Source organism: Ictidomys tridecemlineatus, chromosome 12 (genome assembly GCF_052094955.1).
Source record: "Ictidomys tridecemlineatus isolate mIctTri1 chromosome 12, mIctTri1.hap1, whole genome shotgun sequence".
Lineage (NCBI taxonomy): Eukaryota > Metazoa > Chordata > Mammalia > Rodentia > Sciuridae > Ictidomys > Ictidomys tridecemlineatus.
The window spans coordinates 79,070,061-79,084,098 of NC_135488.1; the positions used below are offsets into that span (position 1 = coordinate 79,070,061).

At 34.1% G+C, this 14,038-nt stretch overlaps 1 long non-coding RNA gene across 3 annotated transcripts in view; it reads left to right on the forward strand.

Moving 5' to 3' along the window:
- Positions 1–14,038, forward strand: part of LOC144369601 (uncharacterized) — a 368,880-nt gene that overhangs the window by 23,083 nt on the left and 331,759 nt on the right. For all 3 annotated transcript variants that reach the window (XR_013429392.1, XR_013429390.1, XR_013429391.1), the window contains exon 2: positions 5,359–5,417. This is a non-coding gene — a long non-coding RNA (uncharacterized LOC144369601). The remainder of the gene's footprint in view (positions 1–5,358; positions 5,418–14,038) is intronic.

The window sequence follows — 14,038 nt, forward strand, 5'->3', positions numbered from 1 at the left end:
TGTCACAAAAGAGGAGATCCAAATAACTGAAGAACACATAAACTGGTTTACAGCATCATCGCCAGAAAAATTCAAATTGAACAATAGTGCTAAACATGTCCACCAAAAGGGATAAACTGAAAATTAACTGTAACAAATATACCAGTCTGATACAGAATTTTAAACAGTGAGAAAGGCTGTTCACTTGTGTGGGAGGGATATATATGGGAACTTGGTACCTTCTGCTCAATTTTTTTTTTTACTATTCATTTTTTAGTTATAGGTGGACTCATTATCTTTATTTTATGTGGTGCTGAGGACTGAACCCAGTACCTCATGCATGTTAGGCGAGCACTCTACCTCTGAGCCACAATCCCAGCCCTCAATTTTTAAAAAAGAAAATCAGCAAATGCTTGCCCTCTTTTTTCCTACCACTATCCTTTTTTGCTATCCTTCTTGGTAACAGAGATCATCCATTCAACACCTTGGTGACTCTCCTCTTTACCTTTCTTGCTAAGTGTTTTGTTTCTCCACTTTTTTCATTTCATTTACAATACCACCTTTTACCCAATGACTCAGGCTAAAAACCGAGGAGTCATCCTTATTTTCCCCAGCATTTCCCACACCATCTCCCGTATCAAGCTCAACATCAGATTAGCATTACTTACGAAAGACCATCTTTTAAATGCCTTCCACGTATCTTGAATCATGTCTTTTAACATCACTACCCCCTTCCCTCTTATCTGGCCCTAAAATTGCCTCCTCATCTTTCTCAGTTCACTCTTGTCTCCACAAATCTCACTTTCCAGTCTGATGTAGAAATAGACTCTGAAAATATAGATTATACCAAACATCATGTAATTTTCTACAAATTCCTCTGTGATTGGGCTCCCACCTGGTTATCTCTTGCCATTATATTACTAATGCTTTCTGTTATTTCTCAAACCTAGAGAGTTCCTGTCCTCTCCAGAGCTCATTACACTGGTGCACTCAGCTTAACACACTCTTTGCTAATATATTTTTATACCTAGCTCTTTCTCATACTTCAGGTGTCTTCAGAGTTCCCTCATGTGAAGAGTCTTTACAATGACCACATTTATATTAAAATAGGGAAACTTTCTTAATGGTAGTTAGCAATAGCAATCCTAAAAATACTATGTATGCTTGATGAAAACAGATCTAGTCCACTCAAATGTCAACATAACAACAGGAAAGACATCATATATACCAGTGCCTAGGATAGTTGACAGAATCAGAGGAAAACTTAGTAATATTTATTGAATAAATGAATAAGGTAATTACACAATTAAAATGAAATTTTGTATGTAAAGGGCCTAAAAAAGGCTTGTGATACAATGAATCTTTCTGTTAAAGAAGAAAGTATGAGTTTTACATTAATTTTAGTTGCTAATTTTCTTTCCACAGGAAACCATTATACTGGAAATAAAAATTGCCAGTCCAAAGTTAGGATTTTTTTTTTTGGTATAAAAAATATATATGTCGTTTCCAAGGATCAGACATTTTAGCAAAGGATATAAGGAATAGTTTTGAGGTAGGTCTTATATACTCAAATGACACATGTTAATGAAAACCAACCCAGATGCTTGCTTGTGTGGTGAATTTTTCATAGATATCACTAAGCGAGTATTGAGATAGGCAGTTGAAAAGACAGAGATTACCACCAAGGTGGTCATGGTCTAGTGGAAAAGATGAGCATATACACCGAATGTCAGTAGAAGGAATAACTAGCCTCTTGGAGCCCCAGAAGGTTTAATATAAAAGATAGTAATCTGTACATTAAAGAGGTGCTAACCAGTCAGACCAAGAAAAGCTCAGTAGAAAGGTAGATGGGTAAACTACTATGCAAAAGTCAAGGAGACATGGTATGTTTAGTGACCCCCAGCCAGCATAACCTAGCTGGACTATGACATGAACAGGAAGAACAATGGGACATGTGTCTGGAGATGCAGGCAGGCAGGGGTCTTGGCCCCTTATTGGCACATAGCTGCTATTTAGTAATTGTTCCTACTTGTCCTCTTTCTTTTCCCATTCAGGTTATGCAATCAGGAGATATACTTCCACTGAAATTCTTTTCAAATTAAACCGAATAAAGTTCTTATGTGAAGAAATTAACCTCTCGAATGCAGAATTCCTTTCATCTTATTATATCATTTGTTAAAAACTTAAGGCATTCTTGCCCATTGTTTTACTCTTAAAATTTCTTCTTTTAAGAAGGATTATGTCAAGTGTTTTTAGAGAGCACGGTTACAAGTGCAACTGCTTTTAACATATGTGGGTTGATGTTTTTGTTATGGGCGAATGGCTACAGAAAATATTATTTGTTCTGCTTTTGCACACTTATTCCTTTATTTTTCAACACTTAAACATGTCCTATATTACAAATGGAAGGTTTTTTTTTTCTAAAGGTCTCACTGATATTTAATTTTGTGGTCCAAATCAAATATTATACAATGCTATCAGAAAAAAATAAACTCTCATAAGTTGTGTTCTCATATCTTAAAATTAAGTCTCTCAAATTAACCACTGGAGTCATTCTTTACTTCTGTCATAATTGGCTTTAGTTGTACTTCTGTTTCCTTTTGAGGCTATTATTTTTTTTTACCTTTTTCTTCAGTTTTCCTCCCCCACATCATTGACTTATGTTTCTAAATAGTTTTTGAATGTTGAATCCTACAACTCTTGGTAAAACTGGGAGTCCAAAATTAAAAGCCAGTAGCCTACAAAATGTGATGATGCTCATTGTGTTCGTACAAATTCATGATCAAGAACAGAATGAATTATTTCTTAATTCAACTATTCGATGTAGCTTGATAATTGATTGTGAGGATACGTGTGTGTTATAATGAGTAGTCATTATAACAGGATGATGGGTAAATCAACATTTCCCGAGGACTGATTAGGTTATCAACTGAATAGATGAATAGTGAATATCCAATTATATGACTCCCTAGAATTAGTCAAAACTTTTCATCAGTAAGCTGTGGGAGGATAAAGGAGAGAGGCAAGCAAGCATCATTTCATTGAAGAGCATAAAAGATTCCTCTTGAGAAATCTGACAGCCCAGCTGTGTATGTTTTTATCTCGATCATGGTTTTAAAAGTTGGATTTTTGAACATCAGTGGCACTTTAACTTTGATTAAAAAATGAGGGCTAGTCAAAGGAAAAAGTGTCAACAGCAAGAGATGGGAAACCCAAGTGTCGTGTGTTTATGTGTGTGTGTGTGGGGGGCGGTGCAGGCGCGTTCGGTATGAGCCTGTTTGGCGCTGGGATGAAAGACAATTTACTTAGAGACCTGGGGCTATAGCCTGGTCCGACAATTTCAGATTTTTGACTAAAAGTGATGTGCAAAAGAAAGTGGTTGATGATTTTATGAGGTTTTGGTGATTTGACAGCTAGAATATTTTATTTCCCATGTGATTATTTGTATCCTGATTTTCATCTCCCCCCCGCATATTGTTCACTAAAAGAGTTTTAGCATCCATGATCATCCTCCAAACTATTTCACATTTCCTCTTTCCTTTCTAACATATTTATACTTAATGCCACAAGCACCTTATTTCCTGCATCTCTTCTAAACCATACCACTTCAAAAGGGTTTTCCTCCTAAGCATATTAACTTTAGAAATAGTCACATGCCCCGGGGGGATTGACATATACCTGTAAACCCAACATTTTGGGAGGCTGAGGCAAGAGAATCGAAAGTTCAAAATCAAAATCAGCAAATTAGTGAGGTCCTAAGCAACTTAGCAAGAACCTGTCTGAAAATAAATAAATAAATAAAACAGGCTGGGGATGTGGATCCGGGGTTAAGTGCCCCTGGATTCAATTCCTGGTACAAAAAGAAAATAAAATGTCACAAGCTGTATAATTTCCCTTTAATATTTCTCTCCTGACCACCTGTTTCCATTATTTCTCTAATTTAAGAAAAATAATATAATCCTTTTTCCATGTGACTATTGGTAGGGTAACAGTGGAAGGTTTCAGAAAACGACCCACTGGAGAACTAATGAAAACCTCCAACTACTTTTGAACTCTCTTCAGAGCCCAGTTTTGTTGATGGAAAAAACTACATATGCCATTTATTTGTCATAAATGATACAGAGAAATTGGAGTTGCATTTTAAAAACCTCAGGATTATAGACCCTGAAGGTCTACCCTCAAGAGTTTTTAGTTTTGGTGTATGAGTTGAAAATGTAAATAAGGTCTATTTGTCCTGGATGAATTCTCAGTTTTATGGGAAATAATCACAGAGAAAACAATTATAAGGAACCACATGGAACACTATAATAAAGAGACATGGTGTGTGACCAGAGTGATGAAAGCTAAATTTTTCTTAGAAAAGTGAGGAAGTCTTCACAGGAAAAGCTGCTGTCACTAGAGGAAAGAAAATGAGCAGAAGCTTTGTAGGAGAAGACAAGTTGTCGGGGAAGAGCATCTAAGTCCATAAAGTAGACTGCAATTCCACAGAGTTGCCAGAGTTGCCAAAAATCATAGTTTGTTCAGGGTCCCATGATGTTTGTTACACAGCTATTGTGCCCAATACAAGGGGTGGGGAAAAATGCCAAAGGATTTTCCTGTGATCTTAAAAAGTAAATCCAGTGATACAAAAAGGAAAAAAAGAAGGAAGGAAGGAAGGAAGGAAGGAAGGAAGGAAGGAAGGAAGGAAGGAAGGAAATTCATTTAGGAAATTGTGTCAGAATTGTTTTAGAGGACTAGAGGACTTGGGTCTTTATTACCTGAGAAGTTTGGAATGACCTAGTAAAAAGAAGGCAGTTTAAACTGTTTACAAATGGAATTTTACAATTTTCAAGACACAGGCAATCATCTAATTATACACTAGTAAGTAAAGCGAGATAAGTTAATGAGAAAATAGCAATTTGAAATAGAACTACTTTACATAATAATGAATTCAAAATATAAAAGCACTTCAATATTTGAGAACTAATTATTGGATAAAGAAAATACAGTCAAGGAAAAGGACTTTTAATGTCTTTAATGATATTTAAAACCATTTTAATGATTTGAAAATGTCAATAATTTTAAAGAGATTGTTTCCCCAATCATTAGATCCTAAAAACTTCAAAACTGAGTGAATGCATGGTAATTCTATCTCTATATAAACCAGGGTTATCTCAAGTCCAAATTAATGGAATCCAAAGATTGTGCCATATTTTATTTTTAAAGTTGTTCTTTGTTCTCCATTTTAGAAAGCAAAAAGACAAATATCCTTTGAACAGCCTTACGCTTTCAAATTATTAAGTCCAAGGCAAAACATGAAATAGATCAAGAGTAGGAGGAAGGGTAGACACTATTTTATCTTACTATAAACCATGGTTAATCCCTTGTGTTCTTTTTCAGGTTTATCACCTCTAAACATGAGGCAGAAGACAGAGGATTATGAGGAGAGAAACTGTGAGGTAGACAAAATTTGGTTTTGATGTATTGTTCTTTGCTTTTACTATGTTACTTTTAAGCTGCTTGTATCCTCCCCCACTATCTAGAATCAAATGGAGGAAGTTACATTTTCTCATAGCTATTCTTACACTGAAGAGGGACGAGTACCAGTCATGAAATTCAAGGCAGCAGCAGACAATTGGGCAGAACATGCTGTAAGGTTATCTCACCTTTTTTCAATCAAACATATCAGCAACTACCTCACTACTTCAAGTTAGGATCAGTTACAAAGTATAGTGGTTTGGCATATTTCTCTAACCAGGATCCCCAAACTGATTGTTGTTGAGTTCATGAACATTTACCATGTCTTACCATTGCTCACCTGTACTCCTTTATTTTATAAAGGAGTACAGGTGAGCAATGGTAAGACAGTGTCATCTGGATGAACATCTATCTGCTTAAAGACAGTCATTCACATTCCACATATTTTTTTAAATAGTCATTTCCATGTAAAATATTGCCACTGACCTTCATTTTGTATCTCTAACTCAAGGAAATCATACTTTTCCCCTGTAACTCTTTTAGAAGTCCATTCAGAGGAGGCACACACAACCTGGACTTCATGATGGCTAAACTTCTAGGGCTGTATCTTCTCACATTCCCTTCTTGTATATTTCCAGGGAACCTTGTTGAAGTTTTGCAATCTTGTTTTGGTATTCATTTCTTATTTGTATTTTTATCCATGTATGTATTAGTAACTAACATCCACATTGATTGTGGAACTAAATTTCATCCAAACCTCAGGGTGGAGAGCTTAAATATGACAGATGAAAACCTGGAGTATGGAGGTTTGTAATACTTACAGAGCACAGATCACTTTCACTGCTTTGTGTCATTTGGATTTCTATGGAAACCCAAGGAATGAGGTCAGGTGGATACCAATCTCTCTTATACACAAGGAAACTAAGAGCAAATGATATTTCTAAAGTTTCCTAAAAAGTAAGGAGCAGAGAGCCTGTGTTTAATCTTCAAAAAGTTCTTCTCATTCACGTTCTAACATTATTCCTCTTTTATCAGCTCTTCTTTTACTCCATTTTTTCTTCTTTTTATTCATTCTTTCTTTTGCTATGCATTAGTATTTTATTCTCTTTCTCTACTTCACTTTATTCCCCTCCCATTTCCTTGTGTAGCTCTGTCATACACTAAATTTATTGCCTTTAGAAGTGAGGACACTAACCTCAGGAGATGTAGCATAGCCCTGGTAGCTGGTTGTATGAGATAGAGATCAAGGGAAGTAAGATCTTCCACAGAATGTATTGCTTATTATGGGTCTTGAAAGAGACACAAGTAGGCACTGGAAGGGCAGATATAGAGCAGGGAACTGAATGCAACTTTTTAAGAAACTAAATTTTGAATTAACTTGCTGATTAAAATATTATATTAATCAAAATGCTGACATTTTTCTGAAGCTAAGAAATAACTATTTCTTTTTCATAGCAGCCTCATTTCCTCCCCACCATAAGCCCCCATGAGGTGTTCCATGGTTCAGTTTGCCCTTACAAAACTTAGGCTAGAACTAGCTGGTGATCACTCATGTGCAGAGAAAGCATGGTGAAGTCTTAATTTTCTGTTGATAGCGAATTGAATGCTCTCTTTTGGTTCATTGAAAATTAAGCAAAAGTATCTTTATTTTATAAAGGGAAATGCACAGCAAGAGGTGAATCCTCTATACAGAGGTGTGAGGTAAAGTGGGAGACAGATTACCAAGATGTACAAACAAACTAATCATCTTGCCTTGTGCAATTTCCCTTCAGCCTCTTATCCAGCTGGGGGTCCAAGTTCTCAAGTGGAGACTAATCTAATTTCACTCTCATCAGCTAAATGCTGTAATCAATATCCCAGCTTCAGGCTAACTATCCATCACAACCTTCATTTTACTGAAATGGACTATTCTAGAAAATCACTAATTTCTTTTATACTGAGAAGATCAACCACCATGGTTTAGATTAGTCTATGTAGGCTAGATTGATCCAATTCTGGTGAAATTTTCAACACGAAAATGGGAATTATGAAATTCTGAAGCAAAAGTTATTTAACTTAATGATTTGTTTTTGTAGTTCAGTAGGTAATTACAGCTAGATTCCCAGACAGAATTCAGATGGAATGACCCAAGTGTCTGATTATCATCAGCATCCTAATAAGGATGTGAATCAACTGTGTAGCATTCCAAAGGGAAGGAACATAGAGGTGTTCTAGCATATATTCTTCAGATGGAGTATCTGTTACCGGTTTCTTACATCCTCACTATAATAATCTCCTTTAAGACTAATAACTCATATGTATGGCTTATTTTTCTTTGTTTATCTAAGTTAAAAAATGCTTATTTAACACATACTTTGTCAATTTTAGGCTTTCATGGGGCAGTTCTAAAAAGTCTCTATCATTGAACCTATAGATAATTTAACTTCAAATGCTCTAAAAACACACCATTTTTCCAAGGTCTGTGCGAATTCTTTTTTCTCTTATTGTTATCCTTAAAAAAAAAATTCTTCCTATTACTTTTTCTGATTTCCCCTCAAAAGTTCAGATATGGAATTGCTGTTTACCACTTACTTGAAATTCCATCAAAATAATTTTCTCCCCTTTTTGTGTGATTATGTGTGTTTTCATGGTTAGTGGACTGAACACTGACATGCTAGAAGGGGGTTGACTACCGAGGCATGGATCTTTCAGGGAAATCCTACCTCTTCTGAAGGGTGAACTCATGAATAGATAACCATTGTGAAGGCTGAGAGATAACATTACTTGGTGCAACTCGGCTTGCATTTATCCTTGGTTTAAAGATAGGTTCATATTAAGAGTCAGCCTTTCTGACAGTGAGTGACAGTTAATGTCAAAGATTTAGGAGGAGAAAGAGCCAAAGGAGAAAATTGCATTGCTGTTCAGCTTTTAGAGTTCAGAAAGTAACATGTCTTGTGTAGGATGCATACAGAAAAGATGGATAAGCTTAGTTAAGTTTTAGGTTAAATCGAATACTTTTATGCTAATAGAAGAATTAGGACCTATGAAGTGCTGTTTACTAAATCAGTATGTATTTTGGAATACTTGTTATTTTCCCACACTATGCCAGCTACTTTAAGAATACAAAAGAAGAATGAGGACATGGAGGGAGTGGGGGGGTGGCGGGAGAAAGAGGAAGAAGAGAGAAGAGGGGAAGGGAGAAATATTACCTAATTTAGAGGGAAAAAAGAATAAGTAGCACCTTTAAATAACACTCAGCCATTACACATAGGAGTAAGTTGCTGAAGTTTGGGATAGTATGGGATATGTAATTCATCAGTTAATCAATACATATCATTGAGAATATTTTTTTGTGCCAGCCAACATGGCTTAGTTTAATCTTGAACAGTACAGTTTTATTTGGCTTTCATGGATATTATATTTAAACTTCTCTATGGAAGATAGATTTATGTGGGTCTGTGTGAGTAAGACTTGGAGTAGGTAGAGATGGAGAAGGAGTTTTCACTAACAATTATGGAGAACTTAAAATGTGTTCAGCATAATAGTACTTTCCATAGATTATATAATCTAATCATAATAGTCATTCACTATGGGTTTTATGTTTTCCTTTTTACTAATGAAGAAAAATAAAGTTATTATCAAAACTATAAGATTATTTTGAGATTTGGACTTAATAGTTCCACGCCCAGATTCGCGATCTTTTAATTCAGCTCTAATGGTACTTTCTACATGGAAGAGTGAGTTTACAAAAGACAGAGAAACTCAGTGGTGTGTGGTGCAGAGTGGTGACGGGGAGCTCCTGAGGGAAGAAAAGCCAGACTATTCAGGTCATAGAAAGCAAGGCTAAAGCTAGCTTTTGTTTTTGCATGAATCAATTTCAAGGAATACATATTAGATTCATATTAGCTTAAGATAAAGACGATATTTCAAGAACAATTTTTAAAATATATTTTTTTAGTTGTCAATGGAACTTTATTTTATATATTGATATGCAGTTCTGACAACTGAACCAAGTACCTCACACATGCTAGGCAAGGGCTCTGCCACTGAGCCACAACTCTAGCCCTCCAAGAAAATTTGTGTGGTCTGAAAATTTAGGGAAATCGTCATGATGGGCACCTCAAAATCTACTGTCCAAGCTTCTCTCTTGCCACCTCTCCTCTTTCCTCTCTATGGTGACATAATCATTAGTCTTCATAAGCATGATTTGCAGAGTTACTGTGGCTTTTTCAGATTTTTCTATATCATGATTTTTAATTCAGCCTATTAATAAGGACCTTAGAGACTCAGTATTATCTATTCAGATTTCTAAGTGAGTGTATTTGATTAACTCAATCATTTCTTAACAGGATATACCACAGGCATTTTAGTCAGATTTAAATCAGGAGACAGAACCCACATAGGAATTATAAATGAACAGTTGAGTTCAAACCAGGTTGCCTGTACTAACCAGGGAGAATTTATTAAAAGCTCTGATGTACTCCTGGGATTCTAAGGAGCCAAGTGAATGTGTAGGCCTGTGGGCATGCTCCTGAAAGATCAGAAAAGATACTAAACTCTCACTTTAGACAGTTCTACCAACTCTGTCCAAGCAGAAAATGAAAGCTAGGACAGAATTATAAACTTCCTGGGTTGAGAGTTCAAGGCATGTGACAAAACACAGAGCTCATTCAAAAAAATGAGATTTATTGGCTTCTGGAATGTTCAGAAAAATTTATTCAATCATTAGCTGACTGCCAAATGACCAAATAATTACTTGATGACCATTCATGACAACAAATACAGATTTTACTGAATTTGTTCCTCAAAGTTATTAAAAAAAAAAGGACTGTAATAAATAATAATAATAATCCAAATTCTAAAAATCTAAAGCAATGGTATCTCCCTAAATAGATAATTTCAATAAAGACAAAATTTATAGAAATGTACCAAATTGAAATTCTGTAGATGAAAAATGCAATAAATAAGATTTAAAATTCACTAGAATGGATTAAGAGTCAATTTGACCAGAAATACAAATCATTGAACTTGAAAATGGGTCTATTGACATTATCTCATCTAAGGAATACAAAGAAAAAATAATAAATAAAAATAAAGAGAATTTCAGGAATCAAGAGACAATGTAAGGAGAAGAGAAAGGGATATAAAAATATTTGAAATATTGTGGCTCATGTGGATTAATTCTTTCTCAAAAAATCAAATTTGGGAAGTTTTGTATTCAAATATTTGAAATTCAATAGGATCCATATCCACACAAATCATAGTCAAACTATCCAGAGCCAAAGACAGATGGAAAATGATGAAAGTGGCAAGAGAGAAGAGACGAATCACATACAAGTTATCAACACTAAGATTAAGAGCTGATTTCCTCATCAGAAATCATGAAAACAAGAAGGTAATAGAGTACAAAGTTCACAGTTCTAAAAAACAAAAACCTGTTGGCAAAGAATTCTATTTCAAATGTACGATATGTCAAGGTTATTGTACTTTCATGTGTAAATAATTAAAACAAAAAAATAAAAATTAAAAAAAGAATTCTATTTCAATCAAAAATATCTTTCACAAATGAAGGAAGAAAATGAAGATATTCCCAAATTTAGGCAAAACAAAACAAACAAACAACAACAAAACACCTTGAAATTGTTGCTAGCAAAACCTGCCCTGGAAGAGATGCTAAGGGAAATGTATCAAACTGAAATGAGAGTACACGAGGCAGTAAATTTAATCCACAGAAAGAATGAATATATACTAGTGAAATAATCCTAATTAAACATAGAAACCATATAAACATATTTTTGTTGTAAATGTTTTTCCTGTATGATTTAAAAGGCAGCTATACAAAGTAATAACTATGTCTGTGTTAATAAATATATATAAATAATTTAAAATTATCACATGATTTATAAAGATTCTCATGGCCTTAACAACATAAAACAGAAAAGAAGCTGTGTTATTGAAATTAAATTAGTATTAACATGTATAAGATTAATATAAATTAAGATGATAATTATAATCCCCAGGAAACCACTAGTAAAAAATATGCAGTTGAAATGTTAGAAAACATCGAACATAAGACAGTAACGGAGTAATACAGGTACAAGAAAGTCATAATACATGTGGAGAAGAGATAACAAAATGGAAGATGTAAATTCTACCTTATTATTAATTACATTAAATATAAGTGGTTTAAATTTCCGAGTAAAGAGGCAGATATTTGTAGAATAGATAAACCAGATATACACGGTCTACAAAATACTCTTTAGTTAAGAAGGCAAAATATGTTAAAAATAAAAGTTTGGAAAAACTGTTTTGCAATCAGCAATTAGAAGAAGTGAGGTAAAATAAAATAAAATTTAAGATTTTGTTTTACTAGAAAAAAGAAGAAAATGTTATAAAGGGATAAATGGATTAATTCATTAATATTTACAAATATATATACATATATATGCATACATAATACATATATATATGCGCACATATAAAAGACCTCTAATATATATGAAGCAAAAACTGACAAATTGAAGGGACAAGTATTATGATTACTAAATTCAGCAATAATATTTAGAAAGTTGAATATCTGCTTTCAATAATGGATGGAACTTAGAAGATAAGTGAGGAATCAGAACATATAAACAACACCTACAGGAATCAAGGATGTATATGATATATCTACAGAAAAATAATTTTCAAATTTCAGAGTACAGAAGTTTCTCAAGTATATTATCAAGCATCATCTAGGCTAGGCCATCAAATGAGGATTCATTTATAATTGAGATTATACAAAATATGGTCTCTGAGTGCTCTTGAATGTAATTAAAAATCAATAGAAGGAAAAAATTTTTGAAACCCATAAATATATGGAAGTTTAAATAATGCACTTTTAAATAACCAATGAATCAAAAATAAATCAAAAGGAGAAAATAGATTGAGATAAATGAAAATGAAACTACAGATTGTGAAAAATTATGAGATGCAATGAAAGCAGTACTCAAGAAAAATTTATATGAGTAAACACCAACATCCAAAATAAGAACTTAAATCAATAAACTAATATCCACTTTAAGAAACTTGAAGTATAAAAGCATATTAAACCCAAAGCAAACAAAGGAAAGAGGATCAAAGATTAGAGCAGAAATAAATGGAAGAGAGGAACAAAAGACAATGAAGAAAAGCAATGAAACAAGAACATATTTGCATAGGAGAACAACATTAATAGACTTTTAGCAACACTTGACGTTCTGGAGGTTCTACACAGGGAAAGTAATGAAAAAGTGAGATGCCCTCAGAATATAGAGGAAAGTATTTTTATTGCAGATAATATTATCCTACAAACAGAAAATGCTAAAGAGCCAAAAAGAACAAATAGAGCTAATACAGAAGTCCAAGAAGATTGCAGGATATATCGATATGTAAACATGGGGTGCACCTTTGGCAATGCACCATTAAAAATTCTATTAAACAATTCTAACTGGGCACAGTGGCACATGCCTGTAATCCCAATGAGTCAGGAGACTGAGGCAGGAGGATCATGAGTTCAAAGCCAGCCTCAACAAAAATGAGGCATTAAGCAACTCACTGAGACCCTGTCTCTAAATAAAATACAGAATAGGGCTGGGGATGTGGCTCAGTGGCTGAGTGCTCAATGGCTACTGGTAGCCCTCCCCACTAAAAAAAAAAAAAAAAAAAGAAATGGTCATCAGACACATGAAAAGATGCTTAGCATCATTACCAATCAGAGAAATGCAAATCAAAACACACAGATATACCACTTTATACCCACTGGGATGACTGTATTCAAGGAAACAGAAATGTTCAAATATTTATTGTCAAGGATATGGAGAAGTTGAAATCCTCACACACTGTTGTACACGTGCATGTCAAATAGTGCAGAAGCAATGGAAATTAGTGTGATCACCCCTAAAAGTTAATTATACAGTTATCATATAATCCATCAATTTCATTCCTGTCATACCTGAAAGAATTGAAAACCCACATTCACTCAAAAACTTGTTATCTCAATATTTAAAGCAGCATTTTTATAATAGCAAAAAATTAAAAACAAACCAAATGTGCACCGACTGACATATTAATAAAACAAAATGTGGTATAGTCATCTCCTAAAGTTGGATTCAGTCAAAAAGAAAAGATAAATATGATAAATGCTACAAATTGGATGAACCTTGTAAACATTATATTGTATGAAAGGAGTCAGACACAAGAGACCACATGCTATGTGTTTTCATTTATATGAAATGTGCAAACAGAGAAAGAAGTCCATAGGGACAGAAAGTAGATTAGCGTTTACCAGGTTCTGGTTGGAGAGACAATGGGGACTAACAGCTTGATGAATATGGGGTTTCTTTGGGGGCTACTAAAAGTGTTTTGGAATTAGAGAGTGGCAATTGTTACACACCTTGTGAATATACTAAAAGAACCTCTTGTAGTGTGCACTTTAGTTTGGCATTAGTAAATTTTATGGAATTTAAATGTTTTCTGATTACAAAATTATATAAAATTATTAGCTCTGATGGGGATTGCTTTAATGAGAAACTGACCAATAAAATAAAAATTCTACCAAGTAAAGAAATGACAGTATAAAGTAGCCTCTACCTCTAGGTTAGAT